This window comes from Pongo pygmaeus, chromosome 11 (assembly GCF_028885625.2).
Source record: "Pongo pygmaeus isolate AG05252 chromosome 11, NHGRI_mPonPyg2-v2.0_pri, whole genome shotgun sequence".
NCBI lineage: Eukaryota > Metazoa > Chordata > Mammalia > Primates > Hominidae > Pongo > Pongo pygmaeus.
Window position 1 is genome coordinate 142,756,512 of NC_072384.2, and position 14,812 is coordinate 142,771,323.

General features: G+C 54.2%; 2 pseudogenes; both read right to left on the reverse strand.

The window, feature by feature from the left end:
• Window positions 1-68: 68 nt before the first annotated feature.
• LOC129031636 (uncharacterized) lies at window positions 69-1,287 on the reverse strand (annotated as a pseudogene).
• A 4,117-nt stretch (window positions 1,288-5,404) lies between these two features.
• LOC129031713 (mucin-2-like) lies at window positions 5,405-6,090 on the reverse strand (annotated as a pseudogene).
• Window positions 6,091-14,812: the final 8,722 nt, after the last annotated feature.

Below are 14,812 nucleotides of genomic sequence, written 5' to 3' on the forward strand. Positions count from 1 at the left end.
CCCTGGTGGGAGCTGATGTTCCAGTTTGAGGGCCGTGCAGCTGGAGACCCTGAGGGGGAGCTGATATTCTAGTTTGAGGGCCCTGCAGCTGTAGATACGGGGAGGAGCTCATGTTCCAGTTTGAGAGCTGCGCAGCTGGAGACCTGGGGGAGCTGATATTCCAGTTTGAGGGCCGTGCAGCTGGAGACACTGCGGGGGAGCTGATGTTCTAGTTTGAGGGTCATGCTGCTGGAGACCCTGGTGGGAGCTGATGTTCCAGTTTGAGGGCCGTGCAGCAGGAGACCCTCGGGGGAGCTGATGTTCCTGTTTGAGGGCCGTGCAGCTGGAGACCTGGTGGGGAGCTGATGTTGCAGTTTGAGGGCCATGCAGCTGGAGACCTGGGGGGCAGCTGATGTTGCAGTTTGAGGGCCATGCAGCTGGAGACCCGGGGGGGAGCTGATGTTGCAGTTTGAGGGCCATGCAGCTGGAGACCCTGAGTGGGAGCTGATATTCTAGTTTGAGGGGCCTGCAGCTGTAGACACAGGGAGGAGCTGATGTTCCAGTTTGAGAGCTGCACAGCTGGAGACCTGGGGGAGCTGATATTCCACTTTGAGGGACGTGAAGCTGGAGACACTGCGGGGGAGCTGATGTTCTAGTTTGAGGGTCATGCTGCTGGAGACTCTGGTGGGAGCTGATGTTCCAGTTTGAGGGCCGTGCAGCAGGAGACCCTCGGGGGAGCTGATGTTCCTGTTTGAGGGCCGTGCAGCTGGAGACCTGGTGGGGAGCTGATGTTGCAGTTTGAGGGCCGTGCAGCTGGAGATCTGGGGGGCAGCTGATGTTTCAGTTTGAGGGCCATGCAGCTGGAGACCCAGGGGGCAGCTGATGTTCCAGTTTTAGGGTCATGCACCTGGAGACCTGGGGTGGGAGCTGATGTTGCAGTTTGAGGGCCTTGCAGCTGGAGACCTGGCAGGGAGCTGATGTTCCTGTTTGAGGGCCCTGCAGCTGGAGACCTGGCAGGGAGCTGATGTTGCAGTTTGAGGGCCTTCCAGCTGGAGACCCAGCAGGGAGCTGATGTTCCAGTTTGAGGGCTGTGCAGCTGGAGACCCTGGAGGGAGCTGATCTTCCAGTTTGAGGGCTGGGGAGCTGATGATCTGGTTTGAGGGCCTTCCAGCTGGAGACTCAGCAAGGAACTGATGTTCCTGCTTGAGGGCTGTGCAGCTGGAGATCCTGGGGAGAGCTGATGATCCAGTTTGAGGGCCGTGCAGCTGGAGACCCTGGGAGGAGCTGATGTTCTAGTTTGAGGGTCATGCAGCTGGAGACCCTGGGGGGAGCTGATGTTCCAGTTTGAGGGCTGGGGAGCTGATGTTCCTGTTTGAGGGCCGTGCAGCTGGAGACCTGGCAGGGAGCTGATGTTGCAGTTTTAGGGCCATGCAGCTGGAGACCCGGGGGGAGCTGATGTTTCAGTTTTAGGGCCGTGCAGCTGGAGACACTGGGGGGAGCTGATGTTCTAGCTTGAGCACCCTGCAGCTGGAGACACGTGGAGGAGTTGATGTTGCAGTTTGAGGGCCGTGCAGCTGGAGACCTGGGGGAGCTGATGTTCCAGTTTGAGGGCCGTGCAGCTGGAGACCCAGGGGAAGCTGATGTTGCAGTTTGAGGGCCGTGCAGCTGGATACCTGGGGTGTATCTGATGTTTCAGTTTGAGGGCTGGGGAGCTGATGTTCCAGTTTGAGGGCCGGGAAGCTGATGATGCAGTTTGAGGGTGGTGCAGCTGGAGACCAGTGGGGAGCTGATTTTGCAGTTTGCTGGCTGTGCAGCTGGATACCTGGGCAGGAGCTGATGTTCCAGTTTGAGGGCCGTGCAGCTGGAGACCCTGAGGGGAGCTGATGTTCTAGTTTGAGAGTCATGCAGCTGGAGACACTGGGGGGTGCTGATGTTCCTGTTTGACAGCTGGGGAGCTGATATTCCAGTTTGAGGGCCGTTCAGTTGGAGACCCGGTGGGGAGCTGAAGTTGCAGTTTGAGGGCCGTGCTGCTGTAGACCCGGGGGGAGCTGATGTTTTGGTTTTAGAGCCGTGCAGCTGGAGACCCTGGGGGGAGCTGATGTTCCAGTTTGAGGGCCATGCAGCTGGAGACCCAGGGGGCAGCTGATGTTCCAGTTTGAGGGCCATGCAGCTGGAGACCCTGGTGGTGCTGATGTTCCAGTTTGAGGGCCGTGCATCTGGAGACCACGGGGGGAGATGATGTTCCAGTTTGAGGGCCATGCAGCTGGAAACCCGGAAGGGATCTGATGTTCCAGTTTGAGGGCTGGGGAGCTGATGTTCCAGTTTGAGAGCTGGGGAGCTGATGTTCCAGTTTGAGGGCTGGGAAGCTGATGTTCCAGTTTGAGGGCAGTGTAGCTGGAAACCCGTCGGGGAGCTGATATTCCAGTTAGAGGGCAGTGCAGCTGGAGACTTGGGGGGCAGCTGATGTTACAGTTTGAGGGTCGTGCAGCTGGATACCCCAGGGGGAGCAGGAGTTTTTTAATTGGAGGGTCATGCTGTGGAACCCGGGAGGAGGTTGCCTCTTTCTAGTCTGAGTGTCATACAGCTGGAGACCCGGAGTGGGGCTGATGTTCTAGTTTGCGAGTTGTGTAGCTGGAGACCCGGGGAGGAGCTGATGTTCCTGTCTGAGGGTCGTGCAGCTGGAGACCCAGGGAGGAGCTGATGTCCTAGTTTGAGGGTTTTGCAACTGGAGACCTGGAGAGGAGCTGATGTTCTAGTTTGAGGCTCCTGCATCTGGAGACTCTGGTAGCGGCTCATGTTTTCTGATCAAAAGGTCATGGAGCTGGAGACAAAGGGAGGAACTGGTATTGTTCTGGTTTGAGGTTGTTGGAGCTGGAAATCCAGAGAGGAGCTGATTTTGTTCTAATTGAGGGTCGTGCAGGTGGAGACTCAGGGAGGAGCTGATGTTCTAGTTTGAGTGTCCAGCAGCTGGAGACCTGGAGAGGAGCTGATGTTGTTCTAGGTTGAGGTTTGTGCAGCTGGAGACCTGGGGAGGAGCTGCTGATATTCTAGTTTGAGGCTCCTGGAGCTGAAGACCCAGATAGGAGCTGATGTTTTTCTGATCAGAGGGTCCTAGAGCTGGAGACACCGGGGGGACCTGATGTTTTCCTAGTTCGAGGGTCATGGAGCTGGAGACACAGGGAGGAGCTTGTGCTGCTCTTAAGTCTGAGGGTCGTGGAGCTGGAGACCCAGGGATGAGCTGATGTTCTAGTTTGAGGCTCCTGCAGCTGTAGACCCAGGTAGAAGTTCATGTTTTTCTGATCGGAGGGTTATGGAGCTGGAGACACAGGGAGGAGCTGATGTTTTCCTAGTTTGAGGGTCGTGGAGCTGGAGACCCGGGGAGGAGCTGCTGATGTTCTAGTTTGTGGGTTGTGGAGCCGGAGATCTGGAGAGGAGCTGGTGTTTTTCTCATGTGAGGTTTGTGGAGCTGGATACCCAGGGTAGCAGCTGGTGTTTTTCTAGTTTGAGGGTCGTGCAGCTGACCCTCAAATGACCTCAAACTAGAAAAACATTGACCCCCCAGGGTGTCCAGCTCCATGACCCTCAAATTAGAAAAACACCAGCTCCTCCCTGGGTGTCCTGCTCCACAACGCTCAAATTAGATTAAAATCAGCTCCTTCCCGGGTGTCCAGCTGCACGACCCGCAAACTAGAAAAACTCCAGCTCCTCCCTGGGTGTCCAGCTGCACGACGCTCAAACTAGACTAAGATCAGCTCCTTCTCAGGTGTCCAGCTGCACGACCATCAAACTAGAAAAACCCAGGGATCATTTTTAGTTTGCTGCTGTTTTTCTAGTTTGAGGGTCATGCAGTTGGAGACCCGAGAAGGAGCTGATGTTCCAGATTGAGTGTCATGGAGCTGGAGACCTGGGGAGGACCTGGTGTTTATTCTAGTTGGAGGATCGTGCAGCTGGAGACCCTGGGAGGAGCTGATGTTCTAGTTTGAGAGTCGTGCAGCTGGAGACCCTGGGAGGAGCTGATGTTCTAGTTTGAGAGTCGTGCAGCTGGAGACCCGGGGAGGAGCTGATGTTCTAGTTTGAGGGTCGTGCAGCTGGAGACCCTGGGAGGAGCTGATGTTCTAGTTTGAGGGTCGTGCAGCTGGAGACCCTGGGAGGAGCTGATGTTCTAGTTTGAGGGTCGTGCAGCTGGAGACCCTGGGAGGAGCTGATGTTCTAGTTTGAGGGTCGTGCAGCTGGAGACCCTGGGAGGAGCTGATGTTCTAGTTTGAGGGTCGTGCAGCTGGAGACCCTGGGAGGAGCTGATGTTCTAGTTTGAGGGTCGTGCAGCTGGAGACCCTGGGAGGAGCTGATGTTCTAGTTTGAGGGTCGTGCAGCTGGAGACCCTGGGAGGAGCTGATGTTCTAGTTTGAGGGTCGTGCAGCTGGAGACCCTGGGAGGAGCTGATGTTCTAGTTTGAGGGTCGTGCAGCTGGAGACCCTGGGAGGAGCTGATGTTCTAGTTTGAGGGTCGTGCAGCTGGAGACCCTGGGAGGAGCTGATGTTCTAGTTTGAGGGTCGTGCAGCTGGAGACCCTGGGAGGAGCTGATGTTCTAGTTTGAGGGTCGTGCAGCTGGAGACCCTGGGAGGAGCTGATGTTCTAGTTTGAGAGTCGTGCAGCTGGAGACCCTGGGAGGAGCTGATGTTCTAGTTTGAGGGTCGTGCAGCTGGAGACCCTGGGAGGAGCTGATGTTCTAGTTTGAGGGTCGTGCAGCTGGAGACCCTGGGAGGAGCTGATGTTCTAGTTTGAGGGTCGTGCAGCTGGAGACCCTGGGAGGAGCTGATGTTCTAGTTTGAGAGTCGTGCAGCTGGAGACCCTGGGAGGAGCTGATGTTCTAGTTTGAGGGTCGTGCAGCTGGAGACCCGGGAGGAGCTGATGTTCTAGTTTGAGGGTCGTGCAGCTGGAGATCCGGGGAGGAGCTGATGTTCTAGTTTGAGGGTCGTGCAGCTGGAGACCCTGGGAGGAACTGATGTTCTAGTTTGAGGGTCGTGCAGCTGGAGATCCAGGGAGGAGGTGATGTTCTAGTTTGAGAGTCGTGCAGCTGGAGATCCTGGGAGGAGCTGATGTTCTAGTTTGAGAGTCGTGCAGCTGGAGACCCTGGGAGGAGCTGATGTTCTAGTTTGAGAGTCGTGCAGCTGGAGACCCTGGGAGGAGCTGATGTTCTAGTTTGAGAGTCGTGCAGCTGGAGATCCGGGGAGGAGCTGATGTTCTAGTTTGAGAGTCGTGCAGCTGGAGACCCTGGGAGGAGCTGATGTTCTAGTTTGAGAGTCGTGCAGCTGGAGACCCTGGGAGGAGCTGATGTTCTAGTTTGAGGGTCGTGCAGCTGGAGATCCGGGGAGGAGCTGATGTTCTAGGTTGAGGGTCGTGCAGCTGGAGACCCTGGGAGGAGCTGATGTTCTAGTTTGAGGGTCGTGCAGCTGGAGATCCGGGGAGGAGCTGATGTTCTAGGTTGAGGGTCGTGCAGCTGGAGACCCGGGGAGGAGCTGATGTTCTAGTTTGAGGGTCGTGAAGCTGGAGATCCGGGGAGGAGGTGATGTTCTAGTTTGAGGGTCGTGCAGCTGGAGATCCTGGGAGGAGCTGATGTTCTAGTTTGAGGGTCGTGCAGCTGGAGACCCTGGGAGGAGCTGATGTTCTAGTTTGAGAGTCGTGCAGCTGGAGACCCTGGGAGGAGCTGATGTTCTAGTTTGAGAGTCGTGCAGCTGGAGACCCTGGGAGGAGCTGATGTTCTAGTTTGAGAGTCGTGCAGCTGGAGACCCGGGGAGGAGCTGATGTTCTAGTTTGAGAGTCGTGCAGCTGGAGACCCGGGGAGGAGCTGATGTTCTAGTTTGAGGGTCGTGCAGCTGGAGACCCGGGGAGGAGCTGATGTTCTAGTTTGAGGGTCGTGCAGCTGGAGACCCTGGGAGGAGCTGATGTTCTAGTTTGAGGGTCGTGCAGCTGGAGACCCTGGGAGGAGCTGATGTTCTAGTTTGAGGGTCGTGCAGCTGGAGACCCTGGGAGGAGCTGATGTTCTAGTTTGAGGGTCGTGCAGCTGGAGACCCTGGGAGGAGCTGATGTTCTAGTTTGAGGGTCGTGCAGCTGGAGACCCTGGGAGGAGCTGATGTTCTAGTTTGAGGGTCGTGCAGCTGGAGACCCTGGGAGGAGCTGATGTTCTAGTTTGAGGGTCGTGCAGCTGGAGACCCTGGGAGGAGCTGATGTTCTAGTTTGAGGGTCGTGCAGCTGGAGACCCTGGGAGGAGCTGATGTTCTAGGTTGAGGGTCGTGCAGCTGGAGACCCTGGGAGGAGCTGATGTTCTAGGTTGAGGGTCGTGCAGCTGGAGACCCTGGGAGGAGCTGATGTTCTAGGTTGAGGGTCGTGCAGCTGGAGACCCTGGGAGGAGCTGATGTTCTAGGTTGAGGGTCGTGCAGCTGGAGACCCTGGGAGGAGCTGATGTTCTAGGTTGAGGGTCGTGCAGCTGGAGACCCTGGGAGGAGCTGATGTTCTAGGTTGAGGGTCGTGCAGCTGGAGACCCTGGGAGGAGCTGATGTTCTAGGTTGGGGGTCGTGCAGCTGGAGACCCTGGGAGGAGCTGATGTTCTAGGTTGCGGGTCGTGCAGCTGGAGACCCTGGGAGGAGCTGATGTTCTAGGTTGGGGGTCATGCACCTGGAGACCCTGGGAGGAGCTGATGTTCTAGGTTGGGGGTCGTGCAGCTGGAGGCCCTGGGAGGAGCTGATGTTCTAGGTTGAGGGTCGTGCAGCTGGAGATCCGGGGAGGAGCTGATGTTCTAGTTTGAGGGTCGTGCAGCTGGAGACCCTGGGAGGAACTGATGTTCTAGTTTGAGGGTCGTGCAGCTGGAGATCCAGGGAGGAGGTGATGTTCTAGTTTGAGAGTCGTGCAGCTGGAGATCCTGGGAGGAAGTGATGTTCTAGTTTGAGAGTCGTGCAGCTGGAGACCCTGGGAGGAGCTGATGTTCTAGTTTGAGAGTCGTGCAGCTGGAGACCCTGGGAGGAGCTGATGTTCTAGTTTGAGAGTCGTGCAGCTGGAGATCCGGGGAGGAGCTGATGTTCTAGGTTGAGGGTCGTGCAGCTGGAGACCCTGGGAGGAGCTGATGTTCTAGTTTGAGAGTCGTGCAGCTGGAGACCCAGGGAGGAGGTGATGTTCTAGTTTGAGAGTCGTGCAGCTGGAGATCCTGGGAGGAGCTGATGTTCTAGTTTGAGAGTCGTGCAGCTGGAGACCCTGGGAGGAGCTGATGTTCTAGTTTGAGAGTCGTGCAGCTGGAGATCCGGGGAGGAGCTGATGTTCTAGGTTGAGGGTCGTGCAGCTGGAGACCCTGGGAGGAGCTGATGTTCTAGTTTGAGAGTCGTGCAGCTGGAGATCCGGGGAGGAGCTGATGTTCTAGGTTGAGGGTCGTGCAGCTGGAGACCCTGGGAGGAGCTGATGTTCTAGTTTGAGGGTCGTGCAGCTGGAGACCCTGGGAGGAGCTGATGTTCTAGTTTGAGGGTCGTGCAGCTGGAGACCCTGGGAGGAGCTGATGTTCTAGTTTGAGAGTCGTGCAGCTGGAGACCCTGGGAGGAGCTGATGTTCTAGTTTGAGGGTCGTGCAGCTGGAGACCCGGGAGGAGCTGATGTTCTAGTTTGAGGGTCGTGCAGCTGGAGATCCGGGGAGGAGCTGATGTTCTAGTTTGAGGGTCGTGCAGCTGGAGACCCGGGGAGGAACTGATGTTCTAGTTTGAGGGTCGTGCAGCTGGAGATCCAGGGAGGAGGTGATGTTCTAGTTTGAGAGTCGTGCAGCTGGAGATCCTGGGAGGAGCTGATGTTCTAGTTTGAGAGTCGTGCAGCTGGAGACCCTGGGAGGAGCTGATGTTCTAGTTTGAGAGTCGTGCAGCTGGAGACCCTGGGAGGAGCTGATGTTCTAGTTTGAGAGTCGTGCAGCTGGAGATCCGGGGAGGAGCTGATGTTCTAGGTTGAGGGTCGTGCAGCTGGAGACCCTGGGAGGAGCTGATGTTCTAGTTTGAGGGTCGTGCAGCTGGAGACCCTGGGAGGAGCTGATGTTCTAGTTTGAGGGTCGTGCAGCTGGAGACCCTGGGAGGAGCTGATGTTCTAGTTTGAGGGTCGTGCAGCTGGAGACCCTGGGAGGAGCTGATGTTCTAGGTTGAGGGTCGTGCAGCTGGAGACCCTGGGAGGAGCTGATGTTCTAGTTTGAGGGTCGTGCAGCTGGAGACCCAGGGAGGAGGTGATGTTCTAGTTTGAGAGTCGTGCAGCTGGAGATCCTGGGAGGAGCTGATGTTCTAGTTTGAGAGTCGTGCAGCTGGAGACCCTGGGAGGAGCTGATGTTCTAGTTTGAGAGTCGTGCAGCTGGAGATCCGGGGAGGAGCTGATGTTCTAGGTTGAGGGTCGTGCAGCTGGAGACCCTGGGAGGAGCTGATGTTCTAGTTTGAGAGTCGTGCAGCTGGAGATCCGGGGAGGAGCTGATGTTCTAGGTTGAGGGTCGTGCAGCTGGAGACCCTGGGAGGAGCTGATGTTCTAGTTTGAGAGTCGTGCAGCTGGAGATCCGGGGAGGAGGTGATGTTCTAGTTTGAGGGTCGTGCAGCTGGAGATCCTGGGAGGAGCTGATGTTCTAGTTTGAGGGTCGTGCAGCTGGAGACCCTGGGAGGAGCTGATGTTCTAGTTTGAGAGTCGTGCAGCTGGAGACCCTGGGAGGAGCTGATGTTCTAGTTTGAGAGTCGTGCAGCTGGAGACCCTGGGAGGAGCTGATGTTCTAGTTTGAGGGTCGTGCAGCTGGAGACCCTGGGAGGAGCTGATGTTCTAGTTTGAGAGTCGTGCAGCTGGAGATCCTGGGAGGAGCTGATGTTCTAGTTTGAGAGTCATGCAGCTGGAGACCCGGGGAGGAGCTGATGTTCTAGTTTGAGGGTCGTGCAGCTGGAGACCCTGGGAGGAGCTGATGTTCTAGTTTGAGGGTCGTGCAGCTGGAGACCCTGGGAGGAGCTGATGTTCTAGTTTGAGGGTCGTGCAGCTGGAGACCCTGGGAGGAGCTGATGTTCTAGTTTGAGGGTCGTGCAGCTGGAGACCCTGGGAGGAGCTGATGTTCTAGTTTGAGGGTCGTGCAGCTGGAGACCCTGGGAGGAGCTGATGTTCTAGTTTGAGGGTCGTGCAGCTGGAGACCCTGGGAGGAGCTGATGTTCTAGTTTGAGGGTCGTGCAGCTGGAGACCCTGGGAGGAGCTGATGTTCTAGTTTGAGGGTCGTGCAGCTGGAGACCCTGGGAGGAGCTGATGTTCTAGTTTGAGGGTCGTGCAGCTGGAGACCCTGGGAGGAGCTGATGTTCTAGTTTGAGGGTCGTGCAGCTGGAGACCCTGGGAGGAGCTGATGTTCTAGTTTGAGGGTCGTGCAGCTGGAGACCCTGGGAGGAGCTGATGTTCTAGTTTGAGGGTCGTGCAGCTGGAGACCCTGGGAGGAGCTGATGTTCTAGTTTGAGGGTCGTGCAGCTGGAGACCCTGGGAGGAGCTGATGTTCTAGGTTGAGGGTCGTGCAGCTGGAGACCCTGGGAGGAGCTGATGTTCTAGGTTGAGGGTCGTGCAGCTGGAGACCCTGGGAGGAGCTGATGTTCTAGTTTGAGGGTCGTGCAGCTGGAGACCCTGGGAGGAGCTGATGTTCTAGTTTGAGGGTCGTGCAGCTGGAGACCCTGGGAGGAGCTGATGTTCTAGTTTGAGGGTCGTGCAGCTGGAGACCCTGGGAGGAGCTGATGTTCTAGTTTGAGGGTCGTGCAGCTGGAGACCCTGGGAGGAGCTGATGTTCTAGTTTGAGGGTCGTGCAGCTGGAGACCCTGGGAGGAGCTGATGTTCTAGTTTGAGGGTCGTGCAGCTGGAGACCCTGGGAGGAGCTGATGTTCTAGTTTGAGGGTCGTGCAGCTGGAGACCCTGGGAGGAGCTGATGTTCTAGTTTGAGGGTCGTGCAGCTGGAGACCCTGGGAGGAGCTGATGTTCTAGTTTGAGGGTCGTGCAGCTGGAGACCCTGGGAGGAGCTGATGTTCTAGGTTGAGGGTCGTGCAGCTGGAGACCCTGGGAGGAGCTGATGTTCTAGGTTGAGGGTCGTGCAGCTGGAGACCCTGGGAGGAGCTGATGTTCTAGGTTGAGGGTCGTGCAGCTGGAGACCCTGGGAGGAGCTGATGTTCTAGGTTGAGGGTCGTGCAGCTGGAGACCCTGGGAGGAGCTGATGTTCTAGGTTGGACGTCGTGCAGCTGGAGACCCTGGGAGGAGCTGATGTTCTAGGTTGAGGGTCGTGCAGCTGGAGACCCTGGGAGGAGCTGATGTTCTAGGTTGGGGGTCGTGCAGCTGGAGACCCTGGGAGGAGCTGATGTTCTAGGTTGGGGGTCGTGCAGCTGGAGACCCTGGGAGGAGCTGATGTTCTAGTTTGAGAGTCGTGCAGCTGGAGACCCTGGGAGGAGCTGATGTTCTAGGTTGAGTGTCGTGCAGCTGGAGACCCTGGGAGGAGCTGATGTTCTAGGTTGGGGGTCGTGCAGCTGGAGACCCTGGGAGGAGCTGATGTTCTAGGTTGAGGGTCGTGCAGCTGGAGACCCTGGGAGGAGCTGATGTTCTAGTTTGAGGGTCGTGCAGCTGGAGACCCTGGGAGGAGCTGATGTTCTAGTTTGAGGGTCGTGCAGCTGGAGACCCTGGGAGGAGCTGATGTTCTAGGTTGAGGTTTGTGCAGCTGGAGATCCAGGGAGGAGGTCGTCCTGTGGTTCAAATCTGAGGGTCCTGGAGCTGAAATCTATGGGAGGGGTTGGAAACCCACAGAGGAGCCGGTGTTGGTGTTTCTAGTTGAGGGTCATGGATCTGGAGATACAGCACGGACCGGTGTTGTTCTAGTTGAGGGTCGTGGAGCTGGAGACCCAGGGAGGAGCTGGTGTGTTTCTAGTTGAGGGTCGTGGAGCTGGAAACCCAGGGAGGAGCTGTTTCTTCTGTTGTTTAAGTCTGAAGGTTGTCGAGCTGGAGATCCAGGGAAGAGCCAGTGCTGAGGCTCAAGTCTGAGAGTCTTGGAGCTTGAGCCCCCAGGAGGAGCCGGTGCTGCCACTAATGTCTTAGGTTGTAAAGCTGGAGACCCACGGAGGAGCTGGTGTTGCTGTTCTAGTGTGAGGCTTGTGGAGCTGGAGACTGAGGGAGGAGCTGGTGTGTTTCTAGTTGGAGGGTCGTGCAGTTGGAGACCTGGGGAGGAGCTGATGTTTTCCTAGCTTGAGGGTTGTGGAGCTATAGACCCACAGGTGAGCCGATGCTGCTGTTGTTTAAGTCTGAGGTTCGTGGAGCTGGAGATCTGGGGAAGAGCTGGTGCTGCGGTTCAAGTCTGAGGGTCTCAGGGCTGGAGCCCCCGGGAGGAGCCCCCGGGAGGAGTAGGTACTGTCACTGATGTCTTAGGTTTTGGAGCTGGAGACCTGCGGAGAAGCCGGTCTGGCTTTCTAGTTTGAGGTTTGTGGAGCTGGAATCCTGGTCAAGAGCCAGTGATGCTGTTTAAGTCTGAAGTTCATGGAGCTAAATGTGGAGCTGATGTTTGGGGAAGTAGAGAGAGAGAGAGAGTTACAGGACGCCACTGGAAACTGTACATGTAGCTGAATCCCAAGCAAGTTAAGCCTGGGAGCTTCTCAGTCCTTGGGATCAATGCATTCCTTTTTCTCTTACACAGTTTGGATTTGTTTTCTGTCTCACGAGACAGAAAGACCCTGATTAATACCCTCAGGAATTGAAAAGCTTAAAAAAAATTAAATGATATTGGAATAATAATAATAGAAATTAAACTCTGATTATCCTAACAGACAAAATCACACACCACACACAATATATATATATATTTTCAATCAGTTAGTAAAATAAAATATAAATTGAAACATAGACCCATGAAAAGCTGTAAAAAGTTATTTCATGGAGAAGTGATGGATGACAGAGATTAATCTGAGAGTTACTATTAATGGAGAAACTTAGAACTTACCATTTTTCCTGTGAGGTTTCAGTGCTGATACTGATTCTCTGTGAGTTCTGGCAGCTGAATCCATTCACACAGCCTGGTGATGCAGCAGGTGTTACAGAAGGACCCTGTCCCAGCTGGTCCTGCTCCACTGCTATGATGGTGTGGCCTCTGATCTCTGACTGTGTCTTGAGGGGAGACCAGGCCCTTGATCACAAGCGTATCCATGGTGAGGTTCCATGGATGGAACCTCATGGATGTTCCTTCCTGATGTTCATCAGCCATCTTGCTATTTAATGCATCTTGTTAATAACTGTCTTCTAAACATTGAATAGAAATAAAGTATTTGTACAATATGGGTAAGGTATAAAGAATATTGACACATTGGACACAGAGGACCTCCACCAAGTTTAGGGAATAGAATCTGAAGAGACATAACTTTGGATGCTCCCTGGAGGCCCTGCCCGAGTCCCAGTCCCCTCCCTTCTCCTACAGAGGGAACCACTTCCTGCTTTAGTCTTCATTATTCCCACACTTTTATTCATAGTACATTTCTTTCACCGCATATGTGTACATCCCTAAACAATACACCATTTAGTTTTGGAACTTTGTTTTCTTTTTGAGGCAGGGTCTTGCTCTGTTGCCTCGGCTGTAGTTTTGAACTTTGATGTGAGGAAATTCTCCTGCTTGGCTGCTCCTACACTGCATGGCTCTGAGCGTCTGCTCTATGTCTATTTCTGTCCTCCATTCTCTCCCTGAGACCCACCCACACTGACATGGTTCATTTTCATTGCTGCGTGATCTCCCGTCGTCTGAGGGGAACATGGGAAATGTCTTCATCTTCCTGTGGATGAGTGCTTGGCCAGGTTGGGGCCCTGAGGACTGTGTTTTGTTGGGAACGTTCTTGGGTGTTTCTTTTGTACACAAGTGCAGGTTTCTTCTGGTCAGTAGCTTTCAAGTTTTAAAATTTCATCCCAGGTAAGACATGTAATTTTCCTCATAACCCACAACACACACCCTTTCATATACAAGCATAACAAAAATATTCTTCACAACCGTTCTTAGCAGTGCCTGGTGTTCCTGCTTCTCTCCATTCTCCCCAACACCTGCATGGGTTGGGTTGTGGGTGGTGGGATTTTTGCCCATCTGGTGGGTGTCACGTGATATCTCCCCGTTAGGCTGAGCCCCTCTTCATGTTTTCATTAGCCATTCCTCCACATTTCCTCTTCTGTGGAGGGCCGGTTCAGCTCTTTTGCCCAGTTTCTGTTAAGTTGTTTGAATTTTTGCACTTTTCTTTTATTATTCCTATTATGTTTTTGAGACACAGTCTCACTCTGTCGCCCAGGCTGGAGTACAGTGGCGCGATCTCCGCTCACTGCAGCCTCCACCTTCTGGGTTCAAGTGATTCTCCTGCCTCAGCCTCCCGAGTAGCTGGGATTACAGGCACCCACCACCATGCCCAGCTAATTTTTATATTTTTACTAGAGATGGGGTTTCACCATGTTGTCCAGGCTGGTCTCAAACTCCTGACCTCAGGTGATCCTCCCGTCTCAGCCTCCCAAAGTGCTGGGATTACAGGCGTGAGCCACCATGCCTGGCCTACCATTTTCTTTTTCAAGAGGACTCTTTATAGATTATGTGTATTCATTCTGGTGACTATCTGTGTGGCAAAGATGGGTTTGAATCCACCAGGATGAACGTGCAGGATCTCCTCTCTGGTGGGAGAAGAGACAGAGAGGTGTAGACGGGTACAGAGAATCGGAGCCGAGAGGAGGCTGAGTCAGGTGGGGGTTGCAGGCTGCTGTGAGGACTTGGCTCCTTCTATGAGTTGGGTGGGATTAGCAGCGGATTTAAACAGAGGAAACGTGGGATCTCCCTTATGCATTTCTGCCATGGTTGGCTCAGCTGAATGCACCTCTTGAACAAGACTTGGCCGTGGACACCCAGAGGCCCTTGGTTGAGGGTTTACCTCCTGGCATGGCCACTGACACATCCACGTATGGCTCCCACAGGGCTGGGTGGCCCTGAGACCTGCTCTGCCTGGGCCTCTCATTGGTGGCATTTCTCAAGTTTGTCCCCTCTCAAGTCTGCCCCCTCCAGAAAACCAAACACCTCTCTCTCCTACATGGAAACCCCCGTCAGCACCTCCCCCAACTCACAGGACATCCCGTCAACATCACAGTCCCAACTTTCCCACACGGACAAGCCCATGGGATCCCTGATGGACCAGGACAGCGCCAGCACTAAGACATGCCCTGAAACTCACAGGAAGAGCGGACCAAGAAGACGGGAACAGCACGGGGCACTGGGAGCTGCAAACACCCACGATACTGTCAGAGATGGAGAAAGGTACGGCCATAGCTGACACAAAATGTTACTCAACATTTATCACAGGCCTAAATGGAGAACATAACGCTATAAAACCCTTAGATAAAAACACAGGGGTTTTTGTACAGCCTGGGGTTAGGCGAAAAGTTCTTAGACATGACACCAAAAGCATGATTCATAAAAGATTGACAAATTTAATCATAAATTTGAAATTATAATTCTATAAAGCAATATAAAAATCTAAAGAGAATGAAACACAAACTATGGTCTAGAAAAAAATATTTGTGAATCACACGTCTCACAACATACTGGCACACAGAATATATGAAGAACCATCAAAACTTAACCATAAGAAAGTAAAAACCCCAGTATTAAAGAGAGGGCAAATATTTGAATGGAGGCCTCACCAAAGAAGGTATAAGGAGGGCATATTGCCCGAGAAAGAGGCTCAACATCATAGAGATGCTGGAGAAATGCCAATCAACAGAACCTCTGCAAATCTATTAAAATGGCTAAAAACAGACAAAAACCATGGGCCAACCCAGGT